This window comes from Anguilla anguilla, chromosome 2 (assembly GCF_013347855.1).
Source record: "Anguilla anguilla isolate fAngAng1 chromosome 2, fAngAng1.pri, whole genome shotgun sequence".
Taxonomy (NCBI): Eukaryota; Metazoa; Chordata; class Actinopteri; order Anguilliformes; family Anguillidae; genus Anguilla; species Anguilla anguilla.
The window spans coordinates 7,387,137-7,403,268 of record NC_049202.1 but is presented as its reverse complement, the minus strand read 5'-3'; the positions used below and the strand labels follow the sequence as shown (position 1 = coordinate 7,403,268).

The 16,132-nt window shown below is 49.8% G+C and overlaps 1 protein-coding gene across 5 annotated transcripts in view; it reads left to right on the top strand.

Moving 5' to 3' along the window:
- The window catches only part of LOC118220324 (lysosomal-trafficking regulator-like), a 91,112-nt gene that overhangs the window by 2,121 nt on the left and 72,859 nt on the right, over positions 1-16,132 (top strand). The gene's annotated exons all lie outside the window — the stretch shown is intronic.

Here is a 16,132-nt window from a genome sequence, read left to right as displayed (position 1 = left end):
CGCAATAGTGGTGCAAGTCAAAGCGTGTCTCACATTCAATTAAACCTTTAAATGTTTAGAGGAATATGTTTTTTTTTCCTCTTCTGTTGACAGCCAAAAAAAGCTCACATAAATAACTCCTTGTTCAGGGTGTAAAGCGTCATGCGTTAAAGCCAAAGTCTGTTTGTGCAAGGAGATCCCGGATTCGCCTGCGGGGATTATGGGAACGAAGACGAATTCTGGGCGCGGGGAAGAAGATTCTGATAGATTTCGTCTGGAAATAGCGCTCTCACGCGCCGGAAAATGATGAACTCGCGACCTGTCACTGCAAGGTTTCTATTAATCACGGGAATACCCTCTCCACTACTTTGGTACTTAAGGGCACTGCTAATTTTGTTGGCGAGTTTCAGCGCAATGATGATAGCATCAGCATTTTTTTCCCTGAAGGGGGGGGGGGGAAGGTAATTGTGAAGAGGTAGGATTAATTTAACAACAGTCTGTTGTGTGATTCTTGGAGTGCTGGTGTTTTTTTTTTTTGTTTTTTTTTTGTATGACTTTGATGAACCCTGGTCATTATGGGGGGGTTGTAGTTTTAGGTTTCATCTCAATACTGAAAACTGGTTCAGGCCCAAGAAAGCAGGTTAGGAGAGATAAGTGTAAGATAAGCTTCTTTAATTGATCAAGTAAATCCAGAGTTACAAGGAAAACTAGGAGACCCTGCATCTCACCAGCATCAGGGTCGAGAACCTCTGATGTAATCCTCTTCTTTATTGGTCTTCTGGGCCAGTATAGAGCAGTGGTCCCCCTCCTTGTTCTTGGAGATCTATCATCCTGTTGATTTTCACTTTGACCCTGACAAAGCACACCTCATTCATCAGCTAGAGATCTTGTTGTGCTGCTAATTGGTAGAATCAGGTGTCCAAAATTAAGCTTGAAATATAAACCCACAGGACAGTAGATCTCCAGGAACAGGGTTGGGAACCACTGGTATAGAGGGTCAAGTGGAGCATGGGTAAGAGCACAGTAGTGGATCTGGACAAGATTGCTAGGAAAAACCAGATAAATATAATGTTAGTCATCTTTTCTATCCCTACAAATACAGTTTTCTCCCAGACTGAGATTTTCTACCTTCTTTCCACATCTGCAGCTTCTGGGGACGAATGGGTGGGGCACAGAGGAAAAAATAGAAAGCATAAACAGAACCCGCCCCCCTCCCCACCCCCCCTCTCCAAAATAGTATTTTAAGTGGCACTGACATCCCTGGGAACCCACGGGCCATGCCCCATCCATGCCAATCATAGGCTCCACTATGTGGAGACTGAGCATCCTGCACTAAGAGTGGAACTGATCGTGACTGTACTCATCGCTTGCTCTTGTGGTGTTTTCTTACCCCGTGAAATTGATTTGACTTGACCCTTTGAAGAGTAAGTTTTGGAATGTTTTTTTTTTTTGGAAGTTTTAGGTCAGTGTTCTAGAACTCTTGCTTTCGATTGCCAGTAGTGATTGTGACATCAGCGTTAGAATGTTCAGTTAAGAACGCTCTGGTCACGTATTTGTGATCTTGTACCTTAAAGGGTTGACCGCGTCTGCTAAGTGACTGCAAGTGTAAATATTGAATTGCGTTCTTGCCTGCGTGGCTGCATGTCCTCCTTCGGCAGCTCTCTCGCTGTCATTATTTTTCGTGCAAAAGCAGAAGTGAGAGAGGAACCAGAAGAACACAAACGGGCGCACACTCTAACCTCGGCTTGGGACAGACTTGCCCTTTAGATGTTTCTAAACCCCTTCAATGCCAGTAAAATTTGAAGATATCCCTGCAGATCCCCTGCAGGATTTCCAGGACCGTGTTACAAGCAGAATAATTTGTTTTGTAATATCGGTGAAAGTGTGTAAATTCTATCGCAGCTGTTGGTAAATAATCTGCAGGAAGTTTATAGCTGTTTTATAAAAGTGTTTTTCAATAATTAGCCAGATCTGCTGTATGCAGTGTTACTATGACTCTCACTCTCTCGCTCGCCCTCCCACATGTGAGTTAATCTTCCTCTTTCTTTATGTGTGCCATGGTATATCCCATTTACCCTAGGGGGAGGGGGTGGGGGGTGGGGCGGGGTCTGTGGTATAACCCATTTCCCCCGAGGGGCGGGGAGGCAGTACTCTGCTCTCTCAGCTTTGCCCTTAGCTGCCCCCTGCGCTAGCTAGCGTGCTCTCGCGGACGGCGGCTTATCTGATTGGCTGCGTTCCGGAGCCTTCCGAGCGGCGCCGGCTCCTGTAAGGAGCGGACCTTTCCCGCTGCCAGAACAGAAGTTCCCTCGGCCTGCTGGCTTTCCTGTGCAGCAGCGGGTTTTACGTGGCCAGGCTCAAAACTTTATCTGCGCCGTTTGCAGTCTTTTGAAGGTTGAAGATTTAACCCCAAATCCTTTCCAAAATAACTCAGAAGCAGCAGGATGTGCATGTAGTGAGTGACATTCTGCTGTTTCTTTGTGTCTTCACCAATGCTTTTTTTACTGGAGTGAATTGCAGCAATGGAACTTATTAACTGTGAACAAAAAAAGATTTTAAGAATCGTATTGCTGCTCTGTACCTCGCAGTACTGTGAGTACGAGCAGCACGTTGAGCTGGACTGTACTGTGGGGTTTTCCGGTCTTGTGGTTTTTGGGTTCCTTTTAGCCTCGCGCTAGGCTAGTGAAAGGTTAACACGCAATCCGCGTGAGACGAGCCGTCGATTGGCGACACGCTGGCCCATGTCTGTGTCATCTTCCAGGCAGAAAGCTGTGCGCAGCCCCCCCCGGGGCAACATAGCTCAGGAGGTAAGACCGATTGTCTGGCAGTCGGAGGGTTGCCGGTTCAAACCCCGCCCTGGGCGTGTCGAAGTGTCCTTGAGCAAGACACCTAACCCCTAACTGCTCTGGCGAATGAGAGGCATCAATTGTAAAGCGCTTTGGATAAAAGCGCTATATAAATGCAGTCCATTTACCATTTACCCTCTCATAAGTGAAAGTTGAAGTGAGAGCAGCAGATATGAAATGTGCATTAATCCGACGCGACTTGGCTGTAAGCACATTTGAGTCACATTTGGGCCATATATGAAATAATGAAACACTTTGCCCAATAAACATCAGTTAAAGCTGCCTAATTTCTGATTGTTTAAAAAATAATTTTTAGTTTGTTTTTTTTTTTACAAATTTGTAGAACAAAAATATTACTTCGTAAGCTCGTATGTTTGTGGTCTTGTGACCCATTTTGCTGTAATGTGATTAGCTCAAATAGACGTTTTTCTCCGGGGATCTGACGTTCAGGACTTCTTCCCGATCGTGGCCCGTGTCTCGAGCGGGGATGTGAAACGGCAGTCCTGGAGAGCTGCTGCGGCTGCAGGTCTCCTCGGTTTCTTTTTTCAACCGCCAATTCAGGCCTTAGAAATAAAGGTGTGTTTAGCCCGTAAGTGAATTAGGTTAAGCCGTCCTGGCCTGGAGTTTGAAATACATATTTAATCAGGCCCTAATGAAGATCTGCTGCCACTGCTGCTGCTGTCCAGCGTAGAGCTGCGCTACGCAGTAAACAGCTCTCAGACGGACCAACAGACGTGTAAATTATTCACTAGAATCTCAGACCGAGCTTTTAATTTAGATTGCTGCCGAATTAGCTGCTGGTTATTTTATTGCGCTAAGTGACAGCAGTGGAAGTGGAATGGACTGAGGAGCTGGTTGGTTTATTAAAACGAACAAGCGAGAGTCACTTCCCTTTTTGAAGTGAGTGCGGAGGAAAACCACGCGGACCGTGTGTCGCACGCAGGGCGGCTTTGTCCCCCCGCTGCAGTCTGTGTGGGGTTGCAGGCTTTGTGAATGTGGGTCAGTGTGAGACGAGGTCATGGCCCGGCTGTGATACCGTCCGTTAGCAGGCGCAAATGACTAAGCCTGACTGGAGAGGTCTGACCAGTCTGTCTATCTCTTGCTCTGTCTCACTCTGTCCCCCCCCTCTCTTTCTCTCTCTCTCTCTTTCTTTCTCTGTCTCTCACTCTCCTTCTCTCACTCTCTCTCTTTCTCTCTCTTTCTTCCCTCTCTCTTGCTCTCACACACTCACACTCTCTCTCTCTCGCCCTCTCTCCCCCCTCTCTCTCTCTCTCCCTCTCTCTCTCTCTCACTCTCTCTTTCTCTCTCTCTCTCTGTCTCTCACTCTCCTTCTCTCTCTCTTTCTCTCTCTTTCTTCCCGCTCTCCCTCCCTCTCTCTCTCTCACTCTCTCTCACTCTCTACGTCCCTCTCTCATGCTCTCTCCCTCCCTCTCTCTCTCTCCCTCCCTCTCTCTCACTCTCTTTCTCTCTCTCTCTCTCACTCTCTACCTCTCTCGCCCTGTCTCGCCCCAGCCTCGAGGCCTGAGGTGCGCACGCCTGGCCGGCTCGCAGGAGGATGTTTACTCTCAGGGGCCGGGCTCCCCGCCACTCACACGCCTGTCACACGCGAGCCAGCTGAGCCGCGCTAGCTACTGCCGCTCAGACTTATCTAGCCAACACTAGCTTATCTACTGAACAACTGTGAAAGCTGTGAACGACTTCAGTAAGCAGTGTTGTAGAGACTGTGTTAAAGACTGCGTTAACAACTACTGTGAAGAGCGTTGCTGTAGAGACTGCGTTAAAAACTGCGTTCTTGTTTTTCAGACGTGGGTATTTTCAGTCGTGCCCGATAGCGGGTCGTTCTCGTCCAATGAGAACGCAGAGTAAGAACGACTCAGGCGTGCGGTCGTCTCTCTCCGACACCTTACCGCCACGATCAGATGAAAGAAAGAGGAGCTGCGTGCAGACTTGCACCTGCATTGAGTTACAGTAACAACTCTGAGCTGTTCGTAAGGGCTGGGGTAGTATCTCTGCACCTGGGTGTATGCAGGGGCGGACGTATCGGTACCAGGACAGCGATGCTGCTGCTTTAAACTGCGCATTACAGGGACGGTGATTTGATTGTGTGGGGTTTTACAGCTTCTCAGGTGCATTGAATTTGATAGTGAAAACTGGCCTGCTCAATGCGCATGTGTGTATATACATAGAAAACTGAAAATAAACTGGGCTCCAGCTGTATGTGCACCATGTGACGAGCTGGACTCTAGCCTCTTTTGCTCATAAAACCTATGGTGCGATGAGTCTGACCAGGTTTGCTGTCTCGTATGCGAATGAGATGCGTCTGCCAGAGCTAATAGGTGTGTGCCTTGCTAATATTTACATTCGCATTGCAGGCAATTAACTGAGGCAGTTATCCGGGGCGCAGCTTGCATACAGTGGGATGTTTCCTGAAGCTATTCGTCCTCCTTGATGTACAGTAAAAGGGGCAGTGCCCTACCTGAGAACCAGACGTACAGCATGGCTGCGGCCACAGTTCCCTGAAGATGACGCTGCATCGCCACGTTGGCTCGCTGGAGAGTAGGCCTAGGTTTTTTTTTAGAATGTCTTTCTTTTTTCTTCCCAGAATTCCAAGTCAGTGTTCTAGAGCTCCATCGCTTTGAATTACCAGGTTTGATTGGTGCATCGGTATGAGAATGTTTAGCTAGGAACATTGTAACCATGTATTTGTGATCTCACTCCTGAAGGAGTCAATAAACAAATGGGCAGTCAATGCATCATCTGGGCAATGTGGTGCTGGGGAAGCAATTTGAAAGTAGCTATTCAGGTTAACCGACCACTGACCAGAGCAATGTCCTGAAGTTTGCAACAACAGGTTAGGTTCTGGGAAACCAGTGTCACAAACAGACACCAAAGTTATCCTGCTTTCCAGGGAAGCTTAATGTTTTGCAGAGCGCCCAATCTTTTTTCATGAAAGCGGAAATAAATTTCTGGTTAATTTTGTTCCACGGCTAAAAATAAGCCCTTTGGGTCAGTGATTTATCTATTTTCCTCTTCGGTAAAAATAGCAGAAGTATTAAAAAAAACGTCATACTTCTTTATGTTTAATACAGCGCTCTGTCATCCCAAGGGGCACCACTCCTTCGTCTTTGATCTGATGATGACGGAAAGGTGTCGGGGGAAACGCCTGCACGCCTGACTCGTTTTCACTCTGCGTTCTCATTGGGCGATACTGCGCCCTGCTGCCAGGCACGACCGAAAATATCCACGTCTGAAAAAACAAGAACGCGGTCTTTAGTACGGTCTTTAACAGTGGATAGCTTGGTGCTGACGCGTCGGCAGTGTCGGTTTACAAAATGGAGATCTGGAGTTCCTTCTTTTCCTTCTTGAGGTTAAGGATGCTGGCTCAGTGCCGGTTGGTTCACACAGATACTGCCGCAGGGACTCTGAGCCGGACCTGAACGCCACTGGACAGGCTTTCCTGTGTTGACTCAGGCCAGGAAGTGCCACGTGGCGCATTTTGATGACATCAGAACGCTGCGCTTCTGAGGTTATTTTACTAAACAACTGGATCTCTCAGTTTTGTACCCTTTTCCCCTCCCTCACTCACACTCTCTCTCTCTCTCTCTCTCTCTCTCTCACTCTCACTCTCCCCCCCCTTCCTTACTCTTTGGTCATATCATAAGAATGCAAACGGCTCCTTTCCCCCTCCTTGTAATGGCCATTCACCTTGAAAAAGAATAAGCTTTGCAGGCGCTTGGATGGTTGCACTCTATTACATCAGAATCACACATTTAATACAGCGTGAAGTAAGAAACTGGACAGCTCAAAATGTGTGACATTCATCGTTGTCCTCTGCAGAGGAGTCTGGGAGTTTGAGTGCTTAAGATATGTGTCCCATTGGCCAGCACTTTGAGCGCAAGGAGCTTTCATTCATCCTGAAAGTTCATGTTTGGTAAAGAGCATGTCATATTTATGAATGAGCAGCTGGTCACCCGGGGTGAGACTTCGCCCACACACCTTCAGTTCCCACCTCTGCCCGTTCTTAGAGGTGGGGGGGAGGGTGGGGTATGGGTGGGGTGGGGATATGAAACTGAAGAGAGACTCTGGTGTGACTGGAGGCGGAGCACAAGCGGTGCGAGCTGCCAATCAATGACAAGCCGGCACACCCAGTTATAAGAGAGCAGAGTCTGGATTGGAGGGGACCCGTCTCCTTCATGTGAAAGGCGACCAATCGTCACGCGTCGTCGCCGCCATTTGTAGTAGGGCCTGTCCCCTCGCGCACTCCGTTCCGTCCTGCTGGAATTCAGTTCCTCCTTCACTTCCTCACAAAGAGCTCTTTCATGCTCCCCTCCCCATGTGACGGCTGGCTCTCTCTCTCTTGCTCGCTCGCTCACGCGCGCGTGCGGCGAGAGCACAGGACGCCGCGCTGTCAGAGTCATACCGCCAAACCCGCGGCACAGCGAGGCGGAGACGCTTTTACGAAGGCGCCAACGCTGGAGGAGATTATATTACTCTCCTACCCCTCTGCCTTCTCCTCTGTGATGATTCATGTTTTCTGTGTTCTTGTAAGCTCTATAAAAATGGTGGAGTTTTGAGTCTCTTTACAAAGAGGAGCAAAGGTATAAATCTTGAGTGCAGTGATGCCCAATCACGTGTCATGGTGAGAGTATGCAGGTTTTCTTTCCAACCAATCACTTCACCTGCTGATTTCAATAATGAACACACCTTCAACCAGAGAGGAGGGAACTAGTGAGGGTAGTGAGATTATTTGCGGGTAAAATGTGCTGATGCGGTTCTATTTATTGTTCCGTTCAGATAAATTAATTTGGTCTTGGTGTTTCTGTGCCTCAAAAAAAAACAAAAGAACAATCACAAGACACAATGCAGAATTTAAAAATACCCCACGTTACCCCACAGCGTTAATTCTCATGGTAGAACCATATGACTGCGGGAGAGACCGCTGTTTTGATGTCTGCTTGCTCGTATTGCGCAGTCGGACTGTCACAGGATGCCGTGAAAACAGGCGAATTGTGTAAAAACCGGACGGCCTGACCCCCTGCTAGTCCACTTCCCTGATTTAATTGGTTTCTGTATCGCCGCTGTTAGGCTAAAGGTCTTGGGACCATAGGGCTCACTCTCTCAGGAGACTTTGTTAATATTCGTATTTTCATTCCTTTCCTTCCAATTACCCTTTGCTGTAGATAGCAGTGAAAGGGGGCATGCTGGGATATGTAGTTTAATGTGTGTGCATGTGAGGACAATGAGGCTACTGCCAGGAGACGTTTGGTCCCTCTCCAAGCAGAGGCGCCGCCAGGGATTTTGGGGCCCATGAAAAGATCTCGCATTGGGTCCCGCTACCCCCGTCATCGTGACACCCCCTGCTTATATGGCACCCTGGCCTTCTAGGGCCTCCCTGGCACCTCCCTGGCCTTCTAGCAGCGGCCTGCTCTCCGTCCGTTAGCCTAGCGCCCCCTTCTGGTCAGCCTCTGGCTGTGCGCTGGTGCCACGCTGAGGCTTCCGGCCCGAGGAACCTGCTCTCCCAGGGTGGGCGTCAGTCGCGCACGTGACCGTCTGTGCACATCCGCCGCTGCGCCAGTCTTTACCCCTTAATTAATCCGCCCAGGGGTCAGAGGTCGCGCTGGAATCCCGCGCACCTCTTAACGAGCGAGCGCTGAGCGAGTGCGTCTGCTTGCCGGCAAGTCGTAGCAGTCTGAGCGTGGCAGGGACAGGGGCTGACTCACTGAAGATGGAAGATTACTCTCTCTCTGTCGCTCTCTCTCTCTCTCTGTCTCCCTCTTTCCATCTCTCTTGGCATCTCTCTTTCTTTATCTCTGTCTCTCTTTCTGTTTCTTTCTCTCTATCTCTGTCTGTCTGTCTCCATCTCTCTTGGCGTCTCTCTTTATCTCTGACTTTCTCTCAATTTCAGTTGAAGTTGCTTTATTGGCATGAAATACAAATGTAATTTTTGCCAAAGCATACATATAAATAATACGTAAAAAAAAAAGAATTATATTAATAAAATAACAGTGATAAATGGAATATATAACAATAACAGCGACAACAGCATATAAACGTTTGCTGTTATTGCAGTTAAATAAATAGATACGTACAGTTTATATGGGGTGGGTGGTCTTTCTTTCTCTCTGTCTCTCTCGCGCTCTTTCTGTGTTGCTGTCTTTCTCATACACATGCTCTCTCTCTCTCCCTCACTGTAGTCTGTGGAGTGTCTGATTGCTAAAGCACTGCGTTTCGCTGGCACAGGACGAGCCCAGCAGCACATCCTGTCATTGCATCAGTTACTGGTCTGGGGTTTTGGGGGGCGTGAGGGGAGGGGAGGGGGGGTGTGTAAGCGACAGCGGACACCAGATTAGAGGAGAGGAATCCCCCCCGTGTTGACGAAGGGGCTTCCCTTCGGACATTTGCATGCGTGCGAGCTGTCCGGTGTGGACTCAGGAACAGGATTTTCCCGTCTGCGTCGCTGTGAACCGCGTCCTTACAGGAAACGAGCAGGGAGACGCAGTATGTGAGGGTGCTGCAGGTGTGTATGAGTATATATATATAAATATTAGTTTTTTTTGTGCAAAGTCCTTTTATACAACTGGATATTTACTGAAGCAGTTCAATTTCAGTACCTTACATAAGGGTACAGTGGAAGTGCCCCCACATGGGAATTGAACCTGCAACCTCTATAGTTATAAGACCAGTACCCTATCAGTTATAATGCGCTGTTGCCTTGCGTTCCCCCCTCTCGTGCCTTTGAATGAGCTGTGTCAAAAACAGGACTCGGCTGTTGTTATTGGAAATGTTACCTACGGCCTGTGTCAGGCCATATTTGGGAATGTCTCCTCATAATCCTCACATTCCTGCATTCCTGTTCAGTTGTCGCCGAAAGGCAAGTTCATGAGCAGTTTAGATGTTTCCATGGAAATTAGCATAACGTGATCGATGACGGAAATGGCCGCTGCGATTTTTCTGTTTCCCTTTGTTGGTTTCCGTTGGCTACCAGAAGAACCCGTGTGGAAACAAACAACCCCCCCCCCCGCTCGGCGGCCCATCTCGAACCCGGGCGATATCCAGGGCCTCCCCCCGCCTCCGCTCCTCTCTCCGCAGTCCGGCTCTGCTCTCGCACAGGAAGTGGTGCCTCCCTCGCCACGGCTTCCTGTTCGGAGACCGGCGAGTGACAGGATGTGGCTTCGCCATAATCCGCTCCACGCTTTCACCAACGGAAAAAAAAATCTTGCGTGAAAACAGAAATTAGTCAGACATACCAGTGATTTAGAGAAGCAAACACCAGATGTGCTATCAGAAGTAGACAAAGGGACTTGGCTTTGGAATTATTGCCAAAGTATACTTTGCATAAAGGAGAGATCGAAATCAGACGGCTTGCAAAAGAATCAAAAGGTGGCAGGTTACTGTAAAGGAGATGTGTGGACAGGGAATGGCGCACAGTGAACCTTTTTTTGGGTCAGACTGATCCAGCCAAGTGAACAGAGTGGTAGAGAGACTCCAGTCTATGGAGTGATAGAGAGGCTGAAGGGTATGGAGAGAGAGAGACACCAGTCTATGGAGTGATAGAGAGGCTGAAGGGTATGGAGAGAGAGAGAGAGACACCAGTCTATGGAGTGATAGAGAGGCTGAAGAGTATGGAGAGAGAGAGAGACACCAGTCTATGGAGTGATAGAGAGACACCAGTCTATGGAGTGATAGCTACAGCAAACCCCTGTCTGGTCTCTCAGACCAGCTACAGCAGAGCTCTGTAGGGTAGGTTAATGGGGCAGGGGCGGTGTGTACCGTATGAGCATCCGCCAAGCTGCGGTGGGAGAAGAGTTTAAACAAAGGCCATGTCGGGGAAAGTAAAAAAAAAAGTGGCACATTTCTGTTAAAGAGCGGGGTTAGCTCAGGCAACGAGTGTGATTATTTATTTATTTATTGTTAAGCACTAAATATAGATTTTTACACCCGCAAATACCACTGAATGTCACCTGGTGGTGGCTGTTACTTTGGTTTATCGTTGTTATTTTTTTTTGTGGCGCGTTCTCTCCTGTTGTCCGTTGTTAAGCCGCACACAAGCTCACGGACCCCCAGCCCTCTGCCTCTAGCTGACGCACTTCAGGTCTGACAAACCAGTATCTAAAAAAAATCACTGGCCCACTTCCTGACTGACTGGAAAGAATCGGGGGAAATTCTCATCTCTGGTGTGGTGCGTATTATTGTTTCATTTGTGATTGGCCGGCGGGACGGGATCTCTGCCTGGCTCCAGGAATCCATCTTTCATTACTGACCCGGAAGACGGGGGTTGAGAGGAAGGAAGCGCGTGGCTTTGTGGCTCCCCCCCCCCCCCCACGCCTGTTGCCAGGTGACGACGGGCCTCCCCGCAGGGTTCCGGGGGGGCGTAACGTGGGTTGTCATGGCTGCCCCCATTTCACCCGGATCGGTTAGACCCGGATCAGGATGAAACTGTGCTGGTGATTTTTATCAGGGATGTTTGGCATCATGTGGCCTTCTATGAAAGCACGAGATCCTGCAGTATGAAAATCATACAGTCTGTTGCGCAAAGAGAAGTTCCTCTTATTAAAATGATCACGTGGAGGTGTACGCAGGGTGTGCGTGGTTTGGGGGGGTCAAGGCAAGATACTCTTCCGCCTCCGTCCTGTTGGCCTGTGTTACGTTCTCTTCGTGGATCTCCAGCCTTCCCTCCACCTACCTTCTCTCCTGTCCTCCCCTCTCCTCCCCGCTCCCCTCCGTCCCTCGCTCCCCTCCGTCCCCTCGCTCCCCTCCGTCCCCTCTCCTCTCCTCCCCTCTCCTCTCTCCTCCCCTCTCCTCCCCGCTCCCCTCCGTCCCCTCGCTCCCCTCCGTCCCCCGCTCCCCTCCGTCCCCTCGCTCTCTGGCCTGGCCTGCGATTGATTTCCGTGTGAATAATTCATCCAGCTCTGGTCTCCGGCGGCTCGGGTTTTACCGCTGACCTCTCTCTCACCGGCGGCGCAAACTTTTCCTCCCGCGACCCAGCGGCGGCAAGAGCGGGGGGGGGTCCAGTCGTCGCCCTGGCAACGGGAACTCAGGAGGGTGGGGGGGGGGGGGTTATATTCCTCTCGTGATCTTGTGACCCTGCCAGTTGTGGGGCTGAAGGAGGTTAGCGTTTCTGCCGTTTTACAGATGGTGCCCATATTTGGACGCTGGCCTCTTTTTGAGATACATTTTGTATGACATGGCGGTGGGGTGGGGTGGGGTGCAGTGGGGTGACTCACTGTGACCCTGCTTTTCTGAGGGTCGTGAGCCAGAAACGGACAGGGGTCACACTGGGTCATTCGGTCATTCCTGTGGGGCAGAATGTTCTGACAGCTTTTTTTTTTGTGGTCAAAGGGGGGGGCGGGGGTGGTGGTGGTGGTGGTGAATCCCCTAAAGGCTAGGCTGTACTCATGGGACTGACAGTGCCCCACGATCACACTGTGGTCATGGGGCATTATGAAAATAAAACCCAGCAGTCATGTGGTACGCCGTAAAAAAGACTGGAGAGATGGCGGCACGATTCTGTTTCCACGGTAATCTCGGGACGCCAGAGCCTCCTCACGACGTCCATTAGCCGCCCGCCCAAAAACTGGGTTTGGCAGCAGAAAAACAAAAACAACTACAACGACAAAGAAAATGAATGACTGTGCCCAGGCTCGTCCTGTGCCTGATCGTGAGGAGATTGGTTATCACGCTCTTCTGATTGCGTTCTCCTGCCAAAGGGCTCAGTTATGCAGATGGGGACGGGGTTTTGAGTACCCTGTCCGAAAATAAACATGCACCCGTCCTACAGCGCTGACTGTGGACAGCACTCCCCGCTGGTCAACATTCACAACACTGTAAAACTGAAGTATGGCTACTTATTGCAATATGCAAGTATTACTTTGCTACTGATGACTAATTTCACTATTCTTATAAGGATGATGACATTAACTCGGTGAATATGTTTACCTTCTTTGATATTTAAAAGTGTAAATATAAATTATTTAGAAATATCCAGAAGAGTATAAGTATACAGCTAGCTAATGTGATATGCAAATTATTTATAAATGGATATTTATTGTTTCCATGCAGTATTCACACGCGCACACACACACACACACACACACACACACACACACACACACACGCACCGAACGTCTGCCCGCCACGGTCCTCCTCTTCACTCCCGCTGACAGGGCGCGATAAGCTCTGTCGGCGGTGTGACATCGCCGCCGATCGCTACGGCAACGGCGGCTTTCGCGTCGCCGCGGTGACGAGGCGCTGGACCGGACGGCGCCCTCGAGGCGAGACGAGCGGCTTCGTGAGGTCCCCGCGAACTCCAGACGGGCGGGCAGTTCCCCTGTCAGACGGCGCACGCTCGTCGAAATAACGGCGAAAGGCGTTCGCGGAATTAGTGCTTGGAAAGAGTGCCCGCGACCTCTGGGGCTGTCGTCTAGGAATGTCCGTCGCCGGGTCGCTAAGGAGATTAGGGCGGGTTATAGGCGGTGTAATCCTGCCCGGCGCACGGGCTCATCCAGGAGTAAGGGCCCCCCCCGCACGCACCTCGTGTGCCCAGCGCACGCTAACGTGCTAATCGTAGCGGTTTCTCTGCGTGCTGCTGCTGTGAAACCCGCTAAGGTCTGCTAACGGCGCACGAAAGCTTCAGCGACCTTGATCAGGAGTGGCTAAACCACTGTGCCCTTAGCTGTCATCGGTTACGTAGCCACGGCACGCCAGACACTCTCTGCCGCTGCCGCTCGTGGGAAAGGAAGTTAGAGTTTGAGGGTCTGGTGATTTATTCTAGCCGCTTACAGCCAGGATTGTGTTACAGGTCGTTGGTTGAGTCGGCTTGAAGAGTGGCTCATGTTGTCCTAGTGTTAATTATGGGGCCATACTGCACTTTGTGATGAGGGTACCTCTGATCCCAAAGTACAGATACAGGCCTAGTGCACGCCTGTATCTCTGCCCACCCCTTCCCAAAAATGTCAACTTTTTGTGTGCAAAAGAAAAGGAAAAAAACAAGAAGGGTGCCTTGGAGGCAACTGGCTCTGCAGTTTCAACATCTTACTAAAAAAATAAACAAAGAAATAAAAATTCTGAGGCGGGTGATCCCAGCTATTTGGTCCAGCAAATAAAAAAAATATGCTGGTCCTGAAAGCCTTGGGTTCTTCTAGCCGGCAGTGAGAGAGCTTTCTTTATCTAAAGTGAACACAGGTCTTCTCTGTTCACTCAGGGCCAAGTGATCTCTCCCGCCCCTTTATTGTGATAAACAGTTTCTCTTGTTTACACGGTTGCTATGTTTACTTGACTCCCTTTTTTGGGGGGGGGGGTGTTAAGTGGATTTTTGATGCCTTGTTCGATGGCTTGCTTGCTGAATCGGGCCTCTTTGCCCCTGGAATGAGAGGAGAACCACCCACGTATTGGATTCGGATTGAAATTGTGGCCGCGTTGTCGAAATATCTGCAGTTCGTCCAAAGCCGAGTAGTTGAGTCACTGTGGTAGCTACTGTCTGCCAATCAACGGTAAGCCAGTCTCTCCTCTGATTGGATGTGTTGACCTCTGACCCCGCAATAGAGAGGAGGTCAAACTAGTGTCAAACATTCCAGCCTGCCAGAGTCTCTTCTAGTCTGAGTCAAGCAGATCTGAGTGACTAAGTTAAGGGGGGGGAGGGCTTTTTTTTGTTTGTTTTGGGTGCCCCCATTTTTAATCTGGCTTTTTGTTTTTCTCACACGTGAAACTTCTTAGCTGTGGCTCAGCTGCCACTTACAGTAACCGCATCAGGAGTTTGAGAGGCGGACTCATCTGGATCACACCGGCCACATGACCAAAAAAAAACAAGCTGGAGCTGATTGCTTGATAAATCTCCTTATTACCCACAGTGAGCCCCCCCGTCCCGTCCTATCCTTCCCCCCCCCCCGCACTCTCTCTTTAAATGTGCCCCCCCTCCCCGAATCTCTTTCTCTTTCTTTGCATCCGTGCCTGACCGGGCATCGAATGGATTTCAGTCGATGACTCGCCGTCTCACGCAAAACGACTGGAAAAGAACTCTTCACGGAGTGAACTCTTCCCCTGGTGCTCTCTGCTGGCCTTTCAGTGTATAAGGCCGTGTAGCGTCAAGGGAAGGTCAGGTGCACAATTAATCAATTTATCGCCCCCCCCCCCCCCGTTTCTATAGAGTGTACGTGCATGTGTTTACGTGCATTTCTTTTGTGTGTGTGTGTGTGTGTGTGTGTACTTCTATCGCACGTGTAGGTCAGGTTTTCTATACATTTTAGCACAAGGAAAAGGATCTTGCGCAGGTCACCACTGTCTGTTTTGCTGGAACTAACTGGATCTTTTTCACACGCTAGAAACGTGAGTAAATCTGGCCGTAGAAGGGGCCGGAAATGGCTACGGGGGTAAAGGTCGCGGGCTACACGCGTGGCTGAGCCGCACCGAAGGGATGGGATTATCCTCAGCATTCCTCGCAAACAAACCGCCATTTTAATCCACTCAGTTCTCACTCTCTCTCTGTCTCTGATGATGATGATGATGATGATGATCTGGCCCTTGGGATCAAGGTGTGACACTCTTTAGTCCATCAAGAACTGTAAGAATTAAGCGTTTAAGTGCTGAAACGGACCCAAAGAGCGACAGACTCTACCGATCTGGAGGAATAGGGTTTGGGGTCTCTGCAGTCAGTCCCGATCCTGCAGTATCCCCACGCCCAGGCACATCAGAGGCACGCACTTAAACTTAAGATGTGTACTTAAAGTTAAACTTGACCTTGAGTGTAAACCTTAAACTCCACTGACAGCTTTCAGCAGTGGCTTGAATAACTGCCACACGAAAGTGTGGCGTGTAACACAGTGGGCCTGAACACTACAAATCCCATTAGCCCTGGGGGGACAGGTGGGTCAGAGGTCACGGCACGCAGGCCGATGAGGTCAGCACACTCACCGGTTCCCGGCGAGCTGCTGGGGTGGAAGAGGAGGGAGAGGAGGGTGAGGGATGAAGGGGGAATGACGACTGTGCCAGCAGAGGGCGGCACTGAGGTCACATGAAATAACAGTGCGGGGGGAGGAGAGAGGAAGAGGGGCAAGATGGAGAGATGAGCGAGAGGGGGACAGAATAACGACAGGCTGGAGAAATAGAACAGCATGCAGAGAAAATGAAGATCAACAGGTGAATGTGGGGGGGGGGGTAACACGTGTGTGTGTGTGTGTGTGTGTGTGTGTGTGTGTGAGAGAGAGAGTTAGAGAGAGAGTGAGTATGTGTGTGTGTGTGTGTGTGAGAGAGAGAGCGCATTAGAGAGAGAGTGAGTATGTGTGCGTGTGTGAGAGAGAGCGTTAGAGAGAGAGTGA